The following is a 16905-nucleotide window of genomic DNA, read 5'->3' on the forward strand; positions in this document are numbered from 1 at the left end:
TTGCATTTTTTGTTCATGTGTGTAATTAAATAAGAAAGTTATGAGCCCACATATTCATATGTAACACTCCTACTAAACAGCTGTGGCATGGCAGGCATCTGTGAGAATTCCTAGACTTCAAGTTTCTCCTTTTTAAACACAAGATTATCTTCATACTTTCTGGATTCTGTCCATCTCTAAAGGTCAATGTTTCTAGCTCCTGTAAGAGAGCCACTGAAGTAATCTTGAAGATAAAAATCATCAGTATGTGAGGTTAGACTAAGTTGATGAGGCCTCTGTAAGGGTAAGGATGATATTATTAAAGATTTATTTTAATTTTTAAAAGTAAAAACAAATTTAAGTATAAAAGACACTCAATTCTTCTACCCACACGCTCTCTGCCAACCCAGAGGCTGCCTCCATCTTTCGTTGACAGTTCCTATATATACTTAGGGCTTCTTACCTCAAATACTTGGGTCTCTCTGGCCAAGAAGTTTCTCCAAACAGTGAAGCATGGCTGCCAGAAGTGATAATTAATACCTTCAGACAACAGAGATGGAGAATGAATACCCAAACATCTTCACTCATTGGTCAGACAATTCTGAAATGTGTTCTATATAGGCACTTAGATAGTCCCCAGGAAATTTAAGCACTACTGTCCCACAAAACTACACAGTTTGCTAATAAATCCTTCAATGGATTTCCTCTTTTGCTCTTCTCCTTTCGCTACTCCCTCTCTGAATTTCCTGGGATCACCTTGTAAATGAAATATTTCCACCACATCTTCATCCCAGAATGTGCTCTGGGAACAAAGCTATCTAAAATACATGGTCTGAAGGGAAGCCCTGAATTCTTAAATGTTATGCAATGTGTAAAAAAAGTAATGCTTTAGATTCAAGGCAAGAATCATCAATGGCTTCTAAACCTAGTGTGTGAATGTTTAATGAGCAACAAAATATTCACACAGTCTCAACTATATACTGCAATACCATGTTCAAATACACAGGGGAAAATGGTAACTTTACAGTAAAGAAACATGGCAGACACCACCTTAACAATAGTAGGCACAATCATGCCCCATTCACCAAGAATATCCATATTCTAATCTCCAGACCTGTATCTGTTCCTTACATGAAAAAAGGGATTTAGAGTTAAGATTAAGGTTGAAGATCGAGAGATTGGAGATTATCTTGGATTACTCAGGTACACCCAATATCATCATACAAATCCTTAAAAGTAGAGAATCTGTCCCAGCTGTGGTAAAAAGGGAGATGCTGAACACAGAAAAAAGGTCAGAGAGATGCAGCGTTGCTGGATTTGAAGATGAAACAAGGTGCCATGAGCCAAGTAATGTTTCCCAGCCTCTTGAAGCTTGAAAAGACAAAGAAATGAATGCTTCCCTAGAGTGTGCAGCAGAAACACAGCCCTACCAACACTTTGATTTTTGTCAATGTCTGACTTCTGACATATAGAGCTGTACCATAATAGATTTGTGTTGTTTTAAGCCACTGAATTTGTGGTAATTTGTTAAAGCAGCAAGAGGAAACTAACGCAATAACCAAGTGACTAAAGTTAACAAAAAAAGTCATGGAGAAAATCAACAGCATATGAAGTCTGGAGTGATAATATCATGCCTATTGTACTTCTAACATAAAATGCATAACCTGAATCTCATCACAAGAAAAAATAAGACAAACTCAAATCGATGGATTTTCCATAAAATAGTTTACCTGTACTTGTCGAAAGCAATCAAGATCATAAAAGACAACAAAAGACTGAAACATCTCAATTAAAATAGGTAAAGAAACCTTATAACATTGTGCAATACATGATCCAGGTTTTTTTTTTTTTTACCCATAAAGGACATTATAGAAACAATTGGTTAAATTTAAATAAGGTCTTCAGAGAAGCTAATATTACTGTATAAATGGTAATTTCCTTTTTGATAATTACACTATGGTTATGAGTACGCTTCTAAATATTTCAGTATTTATATGTATTACATGAATGCACAGAGTTCATGCATTCTCAATATTTGGAGAATTTGAAGAGTATACAAGAATTATTTGCAACATTCTGTCACAACTTGTTCGTATGTCTCCATATATGTCAAAATATTTTTAAGTTTTAGATGTATTAGCTGATTATAAAAATACATAGGATAACGTAAATTTAGAGATAATCAAGATGTATTCTATTCTAACCCTAAAACATAGTGATCATCTTTTTAATTAATTTTTCAACGAATATGTATTTAGCACATATTCTGTGCCACATCTACTTCTGTGTTAGAAATTTAATTGTGACAAAATTACAAACTCCAGCATTCCCAAAACTTACACGTATGAGAGTTTAGATCTGACTGTGGCAGTCAACTGGGCAAACAATTTGTCTAAGTGAATCATTTTTCAAGTTCTTAGTTACATTTCAGTAGTTTGAAATATTTTTCCAATAAAAAGAACTCAAACAATTGCTTTAGCCTAAACATTGTCCCTTGACCCAGTTTCCACAGTTGTGATATGTAATTTGAATCATTCAAAAGATTTTTGGAAATGTATTGATCATTTTTCAAGTTGATTAGTGAGAATATATGCTTTACTATAGTATTTTCTTCCTTGCATCAGATTGCTAACTCCAAAACACATTTGTCTTTAATTCTACAATGTGTTTTATATATTCAGAATTTTAAACCATATTAATATGGTTAGTTTAGTATTGTTACTTTTACTATTATTGCTACCTTTGAAAAAAATTCTCTTGCCCATCACATGTAGTTTAAAAGTCGTTCGCTTGGCTAAGAAAAATATCTAAAACAAATGTAATTTTAAAATAAGTGTTGGGAGGAAAAAGTCATTGATAGGTTCGGGGGAAGAATCCCCAACAGAGATCAGTGGTAAAGATAGCTCAGAAAACAAAGTGTAAAACTATCTAAGGCAAAGATAAAATGGATTTTTTTAAAGGTCAGACAAACCACATATGGGTCAAACTGGGTGAAACTCAAGGAGATAATGGAAAGAAAGGAACATGGGTTCTATATGAAAGAAGAAATGTTAATGCCATGCTTGCCTGGTTACTGCCCAGAGCTTCAGTGCCTACTTTGGACAACAGATGAAGAAGCTGCAACTATTGTACTTAAATCCGAGACACCAAGCACCAAACATCACTAAGAGAATGTTTAGGCAGCAATGTGTACTTAGGGGTCAGTGTGGTAGGGTACTAATTAACCTTCAGAAATAATTATGCAGCTTTCCAGTGTTGACACATATTGAATACCATTTGTCTGTTCACATCTATGCTTCCCACAGAATAGAAACATATCTAAATCCTCTGAGTGACAAAGGAATCATCATCACCATAACCATCATCATTCTCGCTAAACTTTGTGATAGACTCATGTGACATTAACTGTTTTAAGTACTTTACACACTACCTATCCTAAAGCTGAAAAGAAACACTATATTCATTTTAAAAAGAAAAATATGAATTGCAGAGAAGCAACTTACCTACTGAGGGTCAGGGTCCAAACATAGGCACCAAAGAGTTATCTTATAGATGAACTTAATCTCTACACTACACTTCAGCATCAGTGCGTTCTGAGGGTATTATGAGAAACAAGTCAAGAGAATCTCTGAGCCACTGATGTGGAACCCAGGCATAGCAAGCCTTTAGTCTGCCCCTGTCTATGACCTTCGCCTTAGGTGAGATCATAAATTTGTTTATTGTATTTATTTGCATTTGCCGCAAGGTTTTTATCATCTACAGCTGAAGAAAATTACTCTTCCTAGATTTCCTTGGGCATACTTCCCTGCATTCCTTCATCATCTTCTTTGCAGAGCTGAAAATATACTTGTGGCTTGGGCATCTAGTCAGGGTTACTGAGAATAATAATTGTTTTTTTCTTTACATGCCTCAATTTCCTGGTGTATAGAAAGCATCCTTTGCTTACTATGGACACCACACTGCCTACTTCCATTCCATCTTCTATCTATGCTCCAGTCTCTATTAATGCCACATTGATGTTTTGCTTTCAATATTCTCATTTTTCATCTAACTTCATTCTTTGCAATACCACAATATTTTACAATGTTTTATCATTCTACTAGTAAACCTTAAAAAATAAGAAACTCCTGTAAGATCTATGTAGTTTTAATGCTTTTTAAATTTTTATTTTATTTTGATTTCTGGCAGACATTTTCTTACTGGATTTTGTTATATATTTTAGTCATATTCAGTGATACTCATTTTGGTGTAGACACTCCTCACTGCAACATCCTAGTTAGCAATAGAAACTCACCATACATTTAATTAAAGGATTATAAAAATCTGCATCCTTTTTATGGGTCACTAACCTCGTCATTTTTCTTCATAAACATATGAAACAATGACAGATCCTTCAAAGAAGGATTTTAGTTGTGGGTTGAGAAGTTTTTTCTAAATTTTCATAGCATTTTATAAACATGTAATTCTCTGCATTGGGCAAACAAGGTAGAAATATGTGGCTTATTATGCAAATAGCAGTGTCATGCCAGATAATTGCATAACTTTTAAAGCAAAATAACACCACCTACCTACTACTAACACCTTGCAAGTAAATAAAACATTTTTTCATACTAAGCATTCAAAAAGCATTTAAAACTGATACCAAGTTATTTATGAAGAAAAGTATGCATTGGTAACTTAAACTCTGAGTATTTCGATGGTGATTCTGTAAAAAGCAACCTTCAAACTATTTTCTGTTTTTGACACTTCAACAAAGCTAATACTTGGCCCAATTGTTCTAAAGTGAATTTTGGTAGCACAATTGTCATCAAGTAAGGTTGTATCAGATATTTGAAATGCTAAGCTCAAGATCCACATCTTATTTTAAAGAATTATCTTCTAGTGTGTACCTAGACCAAAGGCTATGTACAACTTCTAGCCTTATTTTAAAGGATTGTAGCCATTCTGATCTCCCTGTGAGAGTTGAAAGCATTTATAAGAATGAGAGACGTGAAGTCAGGCTTCCTCAGTTCTTTGCAGCACAGTATGATCTAAGCCAGTGGTTTTCAAAGTGTGGTCCCCAGACAGCATCATCAGCATTTCCTAGAAACTTGTTAGAAATGGAAATTTTCTGACCGCTGTCTCAAACTTACTGAATTGGCAACTCTGAGGGATGGGGCCCAGCAACCTGTATTTTAACAAGCCCTCCAGGGGATTCTGATGTTCCTTCAAGTTTGAGGAACTCTGATATTAGACAACTTAATTAGTCCTGGTCTGTTGTCTTGACTTCCAAATTTATTTAACTCTGAAAAGCTGTTACTAATCTACAATCTGCATTCAACCTGATGTTTTGCTGACTAGGCAGATTTCTATTAGAGTTTATTTTGTTTCTGTTTCCTTAGTAGAGACCATCCCCATCCTTAATTACTAGTATTATTTGCTTTTTATAACTGTAAGAACCAGTCTCTAATTTTCCTTCTAGAACCTTTATATTATCCATATGCCATACATTCACTCACGTGTCTAAATAAATGGCATATGCACACAGTGGATCCATCTGATTTTCCTCCCTATTGCCTATTTATTAAAGGCAAGTTCATGTGCCATTTTTCTATGAGAACTAGCTCGGAACTGCATTGCATTGCAAAGGTTACTTTTATCTTACTTCTCACCATATTCCTAATAGCTGAACAGTAGGTCTGAAATGATGTTACCATTTTCTGAACCTCTGCCAGGCTGCCCACTCCAGATCCAAGCAGTAAATTCTTTTTATCAGGTTTTGCTTCTTGATTTCAGTCTACAATGTGCTGCATCCTGAGAGGTCCACATATTCTCATTGAATTACCAGCTTTAACATTATACAGGCATCGATTTTACTTTTCCCGGAATGATTTGATCATACTAACAATTTATGAGTGTGAAATTGAGGACAAACAGCCTCTTGAAGCAGCAAATTAATAGAGTCATACCTCTCCAATTTAGGCATGTTTATTTTTTAACAGAGCTCAAAATCAAGTATGTATAGATTCACTAGGTTAATGCATTTTACTTCCTATTGCAGACTTCCACTTTCATAAACCATTACATACTAGTAAGGGGTGCCACGTGTTTTAAAACAAGATTCTATGTATTTTCTTTCATCTTTATATCCTGAATAAAGACCATTCAACAGAGTACTGAACAAGGTATCCAAATATCGAATTGTTACTCCATGTCTCTCTCTCTCTCTCTCTCTCTCTCTCTCTCTCTCTCTCTCTCTCACACACACACAGACACACACACACACACCTGGTGGCCAATGCTGTCACCATTCTTCACATGAGGAAAACAAAGTCTCAGATTAAATGATAGCTCAAGGTCACAGCTAATAATGGATTTAAAAACGTGGAAATTTTTCTCAAAATGACCTTTTAAAACTATGGGATAGTCTTATACTGTAGATAAGGGAGCAGCAATTTTTTTTTCTATAAAGGGTTAGACAGTAAATATTTTAGACTTTGTGGCCCGTGTGATCTCTGTCACAACTGTTCACTTCTACCATTGTGATGTGCAAACAGCCATACACAACATGTAAATTAATGGGCATGGCTGTATACATATAAAATCTTATTTACAAAAATAGTGGACCAAATATGACCTGTAGGCCAGTAGTTTGCTGATTTTTATTCTAGAGCCCTTGGTTCTCAATTTTTAATAAGTATACTAATCTCCTTGGGGATCTTATTCCAATGCATATTTTTATTCACTAGATCTGAGTTGAGGCTCTAAATTCTGGTCCCATCTCATGCTGGACATTGCTAGTCTGAAATACTGTTATTTGAGTAGTAAAACTATACTTTATAAAGCCTCTTGTATTTTGGGATTACTTTCTCTTATACAACATAGTCATGATGAAAGAAGACAAATTAGCCTGAAACTACCTTGGTCACAACTCCTTCAGGAAGTTAATATTTGTGAACAGATTTAGTATTTATTAGTGTATAACCTCACAAGAACAATTATTGGGTATGTTTGTAAATAAACATTTTATAACTCACTTTTTAAAGTCCTACAGAAGTGTTTGTGTTGTGAAGATCACAAGCATAGACTTATAGGATAAATAAATTGAAACTCTCTATTAAAGTTGTGAGAATGGATACTTAGGCTAAGGAATAAAAATTTTGGTGACAATTCATTCAAAATCTCGGAAGTAGGCAAAGATGGCAAGAAATGGAAAATGGATGACTCAAAAAACGATTGTAATAAAGCTGTAGATGGCCTTTCAGTTACTTATGGAAAACCAAACCATCTCTAAATTTAGTAGGATGAAACACAACTCTTGTTATTTGCTCAGGATTCTGCAGTTGGTGCCAGTTTGTTGGGGATGGCTTGTCTCTTGCTCCATGTGGCATTTCCTGGAGTTGCCAAGCACCTGGAAGCTTGGCTGTGGTTCTACCATCCAAGATAATCTCTCAGCTTTATCATTCAATAGTCTGGGGCAAGCATTATTGCAGCAGGGCATTTGGCTTCAAAGAGTGAGCTGTCCAACAGGAAAAGCCTAAATATTCAAGTATTCATCAAGCCTTCACCTCCATCACACTTGCTAAAGCTCCATTAGCCAAGGCAAGTGACAAGGCCAAGCCTAGAGGAAAATGATACTAAATGATATATAAAGGCAAATGGCATGGTATGTCAGGGGTCACAAATCTAACAGTCTACCACTGCTAATGATGGCTAAGATATATGTGAATAGTTGAAATAAATTTCTTTCATAAAATATGAAGAAAAAACCTCCAATATATCTAAATCAGTATTTATACAACATCTATTTAAATATATAATTGAATTGTGTAAATATGTCAGAAACTTGGCAATTTCATCTACAAATTACTATATATTCACAATTTTACAAACCTAAGACATATTCCTGTTGGAAAAAATGGGGGAATGATTTACATGCAGGATTCCTTTCTAGACTGAGCTTTATTTAAGATAAGCTACTGATCTTTTGTTACCTCATTTCTAAATAGGGATTAACTTGTATTTGAGATGGTGGTGGGGATTAGGAGAAAGCAAGTATAAGAACTAGATTAGGAATAAGATGAAGATAGAAGCAGGTTTTACAGTAAAACAAAGTACGCATTTTATTTTTTACTTTGTGTTTCCATGTATCCATGCTATAAACTAGTCAATTAAGGTAAATTCAGTGAGTATGAGTGATGGTGATAATAAACGGGATGCTATTTGTAAATGTTATTTACTTTTGCAAAGGGCTATGCAAAAGTAAATCATTATTATATAACTTTGGGAAAATGCTTACAACATCTTTGGTTTAGACTTGAGCATAATCATACCATGGTCTTTTAGGGCAGGGATGGTCATATTCATTGCCTCCTTTAATAGAACATCTGTCAGAGGAGGTAGTCACTATTTATTTGCTAGAACAAAAATAGATACCACAAAACTTATAATCCTATAAAATCGTTTTCCTGTTTCTAGAAAGCACACGTGATTTGTGTGTTCTCACTGAAGTATAATTTAGAATTACAAACACAAAGAAAATATTGAAGAGTTATTTCTCCATTAGAATTGCCTTTTAAATGACTAATCACTTATATTAACTCATTGTTTGTAAAAGAGTTTATTAACCAAATAATAAATAAACATTAATACTGACAAGAGAATCATGAGGACATTGAGATCTGCAGGATTTTTGTTTAAATTTACCTTCAAGGTTCTCGTGCACTTCTTAACCAAATTAGGTGGCAAGAGGCTGTCAAATAATCTTGTTAAGAATCATCCCATTAACTTACACTTAACTCAATTATACCTGCATTATTACTGAATACGGTGAAGACCTCTGTTACTGTTGGTAATGAGAGGGCAAGCTTTCAATTTGAAATACAATGGAGTTGATTTTTCAAGAGTAGGTAAGTATGAAACTTATTTAGGTATTAAATTTTGTGAGGGGACGTGCACACATGAACATACATTCCATATCAAACACCTAAATTTAGGAGTAAGATTTTTTTTAATCTTGTTTTCAGGTTTTTTTCCAGCACTTCTTCCATTCCCCAAATATATTCATTACTCATGTATCAACTTCCCTCTTCCTTAAATCTCTCATACACCACTTGTTATATTTCCTCCTCTATTTGACATTTCTTGTTGATCCTCGACACTTGCACATGAATTCCCATGTGTACTTTGACCTAGTCACCACTACTTAAAAGTAGAATAAAAACATTTAAAAATATTAAAACAGTGAAAATAGTTAAAACAGCTTAGTAATATCCTAATTATATTAACACAATACTATGTCTTTTCTATTTTTATTTTTTTAAAAAGTTAAATCCAAGTTAGTTAACATGTAGTGTAATAATAGTTTCAGTAATAGAATTTAGTGATTCATCACTTACATACAACACCCAGTGTTCATCCCACCAGGTTTCCTCCTTAATGCCCCTCATCCCTTTAGCCTTTCCCCCCACCCAACAACCCACCAGCAATGCTCAGTTTGTTCTATTTAAGAGCCTCTTATGGTTTGTCTCCGTAGGTTTTCATATTTTTTTTTGTTTCCATTCCCTTATGTTCATCTGTTTTGTTTCTTGAATTCCACATATACGTGAAATCATATGGTATTTGTCTTTCTCTTATTTCACTTAGAATACATTCTAGTTCCATTCATATTATTGCAAATTGAAGATTTCATTCTTTTTGACCACTGAGTAATATCCCATTGGATATATATACCTTATATTCTTTATCCATTCATTAGTCAATGAACATTTGGACTCTTTCCATACTTTGGCTATTGTTGACAGCAGTGCTATAAACAATGAGGTGCATGTGCCCCTTCGAAGTAGCACTCCAATATCCTTTGGATAAGTAACTAGCAGTACAATTGCTGGATCATAGGGTAGTTCTGTTTTTTTGAGGAACCTCCATACTGTTTTCCAGAGTGGCTGCACCAGCTTGCATTGCCACCAACAATGCAAAAGAGATCTTCTTTCTCCACATTTTCGCCAACATCTGTTGTTGCCTGTGTTGTTCACTTTAGCCATTCTGACAGGTGTGAGGTGGTATCTCATTGAGGTTTTGATTTGTACTTCCCTGATAATGAGTGATGTTGAGCATTTTTTCCTGTCTCAGTTTGCCATCTGGATGTCTTCTTTGGAGAAGTGTCTATTCATATCCTTTGCCCCTTTCTTCACTGTATTAATTATTTTGTGGATGTTGAGTTTGTTATGTTCTTCATAGATTTTGGATACTAACTCTTTATCTGATAGGTCATTCCCAAATATCCTTTCCCATTCTGTCAGCTGCCTTTTAGTTTTGCTGATTGTTTCCATTGCTGTGCAGAAGCTTTTTATCTTGATGAGGTCCCAATAGTTCATTTTGCTTTTGTTTCCCTTGCCTCTGGAGACCTGTCAAGAAGTTGCTGTGACTGAGGTCAAAGGGGTTGTTCCTGTTTTCTCCTCTAGGATTTTGATGGCTTCCTGTTTCACATTTATGTCTTTTATCCATTTTGAGTTTACTTTGTGTATGGTGTAAGAAAGTGGTCCAGGTTCATTCTTCTGCATGTCGCTGTCCAGTTTTCCCAGCACCATTTTTGAAGACTGTCTTTTTTTTCATTGGATGTTCTTTCCTGCTTTGTCAAAGCTTAGCTGGCCATATGTTTGGGGGTCCATTTCTGGGTTCTCTATTCTGTCCCAATGATCTGTGTCTGTTCTTGTGCCAGTACCATAGTGTCTTGATGATTACAGCTTTGGAATCCAGCTTTAAGTCCGGAAATGTGATGCCTCCTGCTTTTGTTTTCTTTTTCAGGATTGCTTTGGCTATTCAGGGTCTTTTCTGGTTCCATGCAAATTTTAGGATTGTTTGTTCTACCTCTGTAAAGAATGCTGGAGTTATTTTGATAGGGATTGCATTGAATATGTTGATTGCTTTGGGTAGTGGTAACATTTTAACAATATTTTTTCTTCCAATCCATTAGCATGGAATGTTTTTCCATTTTTTAGTGACTTCTTCAACTGATTTCATAAGCTTTCTACAGATTTCACTGTATAGGTTTATTCTTAGATGTTTTATGGTTTTGGATGCAATTGTAAATGGGATTGATTCCTTGATTTCTCTTTCTGCTGTTTCATTATTGGTGTGTAGAAATGCAACCAATTTCTGTACGTTGATTTTATATCCTGCAACTTTGCTGAATTCATGAATAGGTTCTAGAAGTTTTTGCTGGAATCTTTTGGGTTTCCCATATAGAGGATCATGCCATCTGTGAAGAGTGAAAGTTTGACCTCCTCCTGGCTGATTTGGATGCCTTTTATTTCTGTGTGTTGTCTGATGGCAGAGGCTGAGACTTCCAATACTATGTTGAGTAACAGTGATGAGAGCAGACACCCCTGTCTTGTTCTGACTTTAGGGGGAAAGCTCTAAGTTTTTCCCCACTGAGCATGATATTAGAGCTGGGTCTTTCATATATGGCTTTTATGTTCTTGAGGTATGATCCTTCTATCCCTGTTTTCTTGATGGTTTTTATCAAGAAAGGATGCTGTATTTTGTCAAATGGTTTTTCAGCAACTATTGAGAGGATCATGTGGTTCTTATCTTTCTTTTATTAATGTAATGTATCACATGGATTGATTTGTGGGTATTAAACCACTCCTGCATCCCAGGAAGAAATCCCACCCAGTCTTGGTACTAATTCTTTTAATGTGTTGTTGGATCCAGCTGGCTAGTATCTTGTTGAAGATTTTTTTTTCATCTCTCCTCTTTTATTCATGATTTTATTTATTTAGATCCTTTCCTTTTGATCAATCTGGCCAGAGGTTTATCTTTTTGATCAATCTGGCCAGGGGTTTATCAGTTTGTTAATTCTTCCAAATAACCACATCCTGGTTTCTTTGATCTGTTCTGTATTTTATTTTGAGGTCATTGATTTCTGTTCTAATCTTTATTATTTCCCTTTTTCTGCTAGTTTTGGGCTTTATTTGCTGTTCTTTTTCCAGCTCTTTTAGGTGTAGGGTGAAGTTGTGTGTTTCAGACCTTTCTTCCTTCTTTAGGAAGGCCTGATTGCTATATACTTCCCTCTTAGGGCCACATTTGCTGCATCGCACAGGTTTTGGGCTATTACACTTTCATTTTCATTGGCTTCCGTGTACTTTTTCTCTTTAATTTCTTGGTTAACCCATTCATTATTTAGTAGGATGTTCTTTAACCTCCAAGAATTCATGGTCTTTCCCAATTTTTTCTTGTAATTGATTTTGAGTTTCATAGCATTGTGGTCTGGAAATATGCATGGTATGATCACAATGTTCTTGTACTTGCTGAGGGCTGATTTGTGACCCAGTATTTCATCTATTCTGGAGAATGTTCCATATGCACTTCACTTCAGAAGAATGTGTATTCTGCTGCTTTAGGATGAAATATTCTGAATATATCAGTAAAGTCCATCCAAGTCCAGTGTGTCATTCAAAACCATTGTTTCCTTGTTGATTTTCTGGTGCAATGGTATGTCCATTGCTCTAAGTGGGGTGTTCAAGTCACCAGTATTGTGGTATTATTATCAATGAGTTTAAGTTTCTGATTAATTGATTTATATATTTGGGTGCTTTCACATTGGAAGGATATTTACAACTGTTAGATCTTTTTGGTGGTTAGATCTTTATTAAAATATAATTCCATTCTTCATCTCATTACAGTCTTTATTTTAAAATCTAATTTGTGTGATAGAAATATGGCTCCTCCAGCTCTCTTTTGATTACCACTAGCATGATAGGTATTTCTCCATCCCCTTACTTTCAATCTACAGGTGTCTTTAGGTCTAAAAAGAGTCTCTTGTAAGCAGCATATAGATGGGTTTTCTTATCCATTCTGATACTATATGTCTTTTGATTAGAGTGTTTACTACGTTGACATTTAGCAAGAGTACTCAAACCTATGGATTTAGTGTCATTCTGTTGCCTATTTAGTTGGTATTATTGGTAACGTTCTCTGGTCCTTCCTAGTCTTTGTTGCTTTTGGTCTTTTTTTGTTTTGTTTTGTTTTGTTTTGTTTCTCCCCTCAAAAGGACCCCCTTAATATTTCTTGCAGGGCTGGTTTAGTGGTCAGGCACTCCTTTAGTTTTTGTCTGGGAAAATTTATGTCTCCTATTTCGAGTAACAACCTTGTTGGATAAAGAATTCTTGGCTGCATATTTTTCCAATTTTGCACGTTCAATCTATCCTGCCACTCCTTTTGGGCCTGCCAAGTTTCTGTGGATAGGTCTGCGGCATGCTTGATCAGTCTTCCCTGATAGTTTAAGGACTTTTTCCCCCCTTGCTTTCATAATCTTTTCCTTATCTGTGTATTTTGTGAACTTAACTGTGATATGCCTTAGTGATGGTCGGTTTTTGCTGAATGGTGTTCTCTGTGCTTCCTGGATTTTGATGTGCACGTCCTTCCCCAGATTAAAAAAGTTTTCTGCTATAATTTTCTCACAGAAACCTTCTGCCCCTTTTTCTCTCTTTTCATCTTCTGGGACTCTTATGATTCGTATGTTATTCCTTTTTAATAAGTCACTGAGTTCTCTAAATCTTGTATTGCGATCTTTTGCCTTTGTTTCCCTTTTTCTGCCTCATTTTTCTCCATAATTTTATCCTCTACATCACTGATTTGCTGCTCCCCTTTGTCCATCCTTGCCATCGTGGGATCCATTTGAGACTACATCTCAGTTATAGCATTTTTAATTTTGGTTTGACTAGATTTTATTTATCTCCACGGAAGGGGATTCCATGCTTTTTCAATCCCAGGTAGTATTCTCATTATTGTGATTCTAAATTCTAGTTCAGACATCTTTCTTATATATCTGTGTAGATTAAGTCTCTGGCTGCCATTTCTTCCTGTTTTTTCTTTTGGGGTGAAATCTTTCATTTTGTCATTTTGATGAAAAAAAGATTAATAAAAAATTCAAATTCAGAAATTCAAAACAAAACAAAGAAATCAAATAAAGGAAACTATATCCTACATGTGTTTTGGTCTGCTTGTTGAAAGAAGCTTCATAGAATAGAGAAAAAAAGGGAAAGGAAATAAAAAGAAGAAAAATTAAAAATTATATAATACAATAGAAGAAAATGAAATAAAAAAATTAAAAAAGAAAAATTAAAGTAAAAAAAATACAAAAAATTTTTCTCTTTCTATATCCAAGAAAGAGGAAGAAAAGAAAGACAACAATTTAAGCAAAAACAGAAACAAAGAAAATGAACAAATAAACCAGTAAACAAAATGGAACCCAAAGGAAGTTAACATCCAGTTTCCCCTAGAATGAAGAAACTCTGAAGACTTCTATACTAAGTCACTATGCAAGTGGAGTGACTTGTCCTGGTCTTCTAGGGGATGTCCTTGGAGGGTGCAGTTGGGCAGGACTTGGTTTAGTGGCTCCATTCTCCACCAGCGCTGCTTAGCTTACTGGGGTGATAAGTAGCTGATGCACATGCGCATCACACGCGCATTCCACAGAAAAGGTGGAAATGGCTTAACCCAGCACCCTAGTCTCTGGCACAGGACCTTCATGCTCTCACGATCAAGTACCCCTCCTTTGTCTCAGGCTTCTGTCCACTTCCCACCTGTACCCTGTTCATGTCCGAGCTGTGCGCTTGCCAGGTAGCACTTCCCTCCAGAGTTTCATCTCAGATGGGGTTGTGTCTCAAAACCCCACACTTTAGAGATGCCCAAAGGCTTGCCTACTCTCTACGGAAGGGTCTTGCTGAGCAATGGCTGGGTTCCAGCCTACCCCAGAAAACGTTTGTGTGATCACACAGCAGCATATATTCAGAGATTAGGGCAAATCCAAACACAGAGCCAGCACCAGGTTTTGCCACACTCTGGCATCTTTGTCCTAATACCAGCAAACATGGCTGCTCCCTGGGGTCCTCTGGCACCTTTGCCTGTGGGGAGGCCATATGGCCTCTACCAAATGCATTCCAAGCAGGGGAGCTGCTTCTCCCCATGTGGCACATGGACCCCTCAGACCAGGTTGCCTTCTCCTGGGGATTCGCCCTGCCTCCTTACAAGAGGATAACCAGGCACTGAGCTCTGAAACTTCAAACTCTGCACTCCAATGTTTACAGAATTCTAGTGGTAATGAATACTCTCCTTTCTTCCCATCAATAGTTTTGGGGAACAGATTTCTTTTTCAATCCCCATGAGTTTTCACTCTTTCTCTCTCTAGCTACTTTTGGGGGAGTGCTTTTTTTTTTGGCATGATCTCAATGTGCCACACTCTCTTCCTTTCTCTTTCTCTGTCCTCTCTCCCCAAAAATAGCTCCTACCCTCCACAGCTTTTCTCTCCCTCAGTTCCCCTCTCTGTACCATGTAACTGCTGATTTCTGTGGCTCAAGTTATGCATATTGCTGTGTTAATCCTCACATCAATTTCCTAAGTGTTCAAAATAGTTTGGTGCTGATGTGTTTCAGGGATGAGATAATCTCAAGGTCCCCATGCTGCTCTGTCATCTTAACTCCCTCCACCCTATTTTTATTTTTAAATACAATTATTTACTTTTATGAAAAGCAAATTGAGGGGTGCCTGGGTGGCTCAGTAGGTTAAGTGGCTAACTTCGGCTCAGGTCGTGATCTCATGGTCAGTGAGTTCAAGCCCCGCATCGGGCTCTGTGCTGACAGCTCAGAGCCTGGAGCCTGTCTCAGATTCTGTGTCTCCCTCTCTCTGACCCTCCCTTGTTCATGCTCTGTCTCTGTCTCAAAAATAAATAAACGTTAAAAAAATTGTAAAAAAAAAAAAAAAAGAAAAGCAAATTGAATACTAAAGAAAATCTACTTTACATCAAATAAATGATTCTTCTCTGTCAGTTATCATACCCTAAAATACTCCTCTAAACTTAATACATTGTAGAAAACAGTAAGAGGCTAAAATCATTACTTATTTTTTAAACCATGGTTCAATCAAAATAACAATGATCAACTCCCTGCTTTGAAAGATCACAATACTAGTGCTCACATTTTCCCACACATTCTATGCTATTATCTGACCAAGATTTGTTACTTTTACATTTTATTCTATGACCCCAATGACTGTTTGGTATTAATTCTATTATAATGTCATTCAATCCTTTTTGTAGGTTTTATTCATTCCTTTCAGGAATTTCAATTTTTTTCAAAGCCTAGATTTTAATAATATAATGAAATGTAAATTAATTTTACCCTAAACACAAAAGACAAAGGCTTATGGCTATTCTCCCTCACTTCTTTTATAATTAAAATGGTTGCTTGCTACTGCAAGGGTCCCATGTCTGGCAATCCATTTTTCAGTTAAAATTTCCTTCAAAAATATCTGGCTCTTAGTCTGGATTTTTCTTCTTCAAAGTGATTTTTCTGTCTGGATGACTAAAGATTTTTTTTAATACTTCCACTTCAGTAATTTAACCATGACATGTCTCAGTGTTTCTTGGAATATAGTGCTTTTTCCAAGCACTTTAGATTGCTTTTTGATTTCAGAGAAATTTTTATATGTTTAAATCCTTGTTAATTTGGATACTCTATCAAATTATTTTTTACTTTGAATCTTAGTTATCCACATTCCACATCTCATAGTTTTTTTCTAATGGTTTTAATTCCTTTGTTTTTAGTTTTATCTGCATTGACCGTGATTGTATCAGCTATCTCTCTAGGTTAGTAATTCCATTTTCTGTCATTTTTATTCTGTTCCCTTCAGCTTATTTATTCTTAATTTATTTGTTCTGAATGGTATTTGTTTTGTCCTCAATATGTTATTTCTTATGTTCTGCAATCCCCATCTTAATCTCCTATTATTCATCTCATCTTTGAGCTCTAGTCTTATTGAATACATATGTTGTATTACAGTGCAAAGAACATGGGGAGAATTATCTTCTCTCCCTTGGGTTATGTTTGATTCTAAACTGAGCAATTTATATTTTGCGTTGCCTGCCTGCCTTCCTGCCTTTCCTAC

General features: G+C 35.7%; 1 long non-coding RNA gene across 2 annotated transcripts in view; it reads right to left on the reverse strand.

The window, feature by feature from the left end:
• The window catches only part of LOC123383380, a 153056-nt gene that overhangs the window by 76580 nt on the left and 59571 nt on the right, over positions 1 to 16905 (reverse strand). For both annotated transcript variants that reach the window (XR_006593071.1, XR_006593070.1), the window contains exon 2: positions 443 to 519. This is a non-coding gene — a long non-coding RNA (uncharacterized LOC123383380). The remainder of the gene's footprint in view (positions 1 to 442; positions 520 to 16905) is intronic.

This window comes from Felis catus, chromosome X (genome assembly GCF_018350175.1).
Source record: "Felis catus isolate Fca126 chromosome X, F.catus_Fca126_mat1.0, whole genome shotgun sequence".
NCBI classification, from domain to species: Eukaryota; Metazoa; Chordata; class Mammalia; order Carnivora; family Felidae; genus Felis; species Felis catus.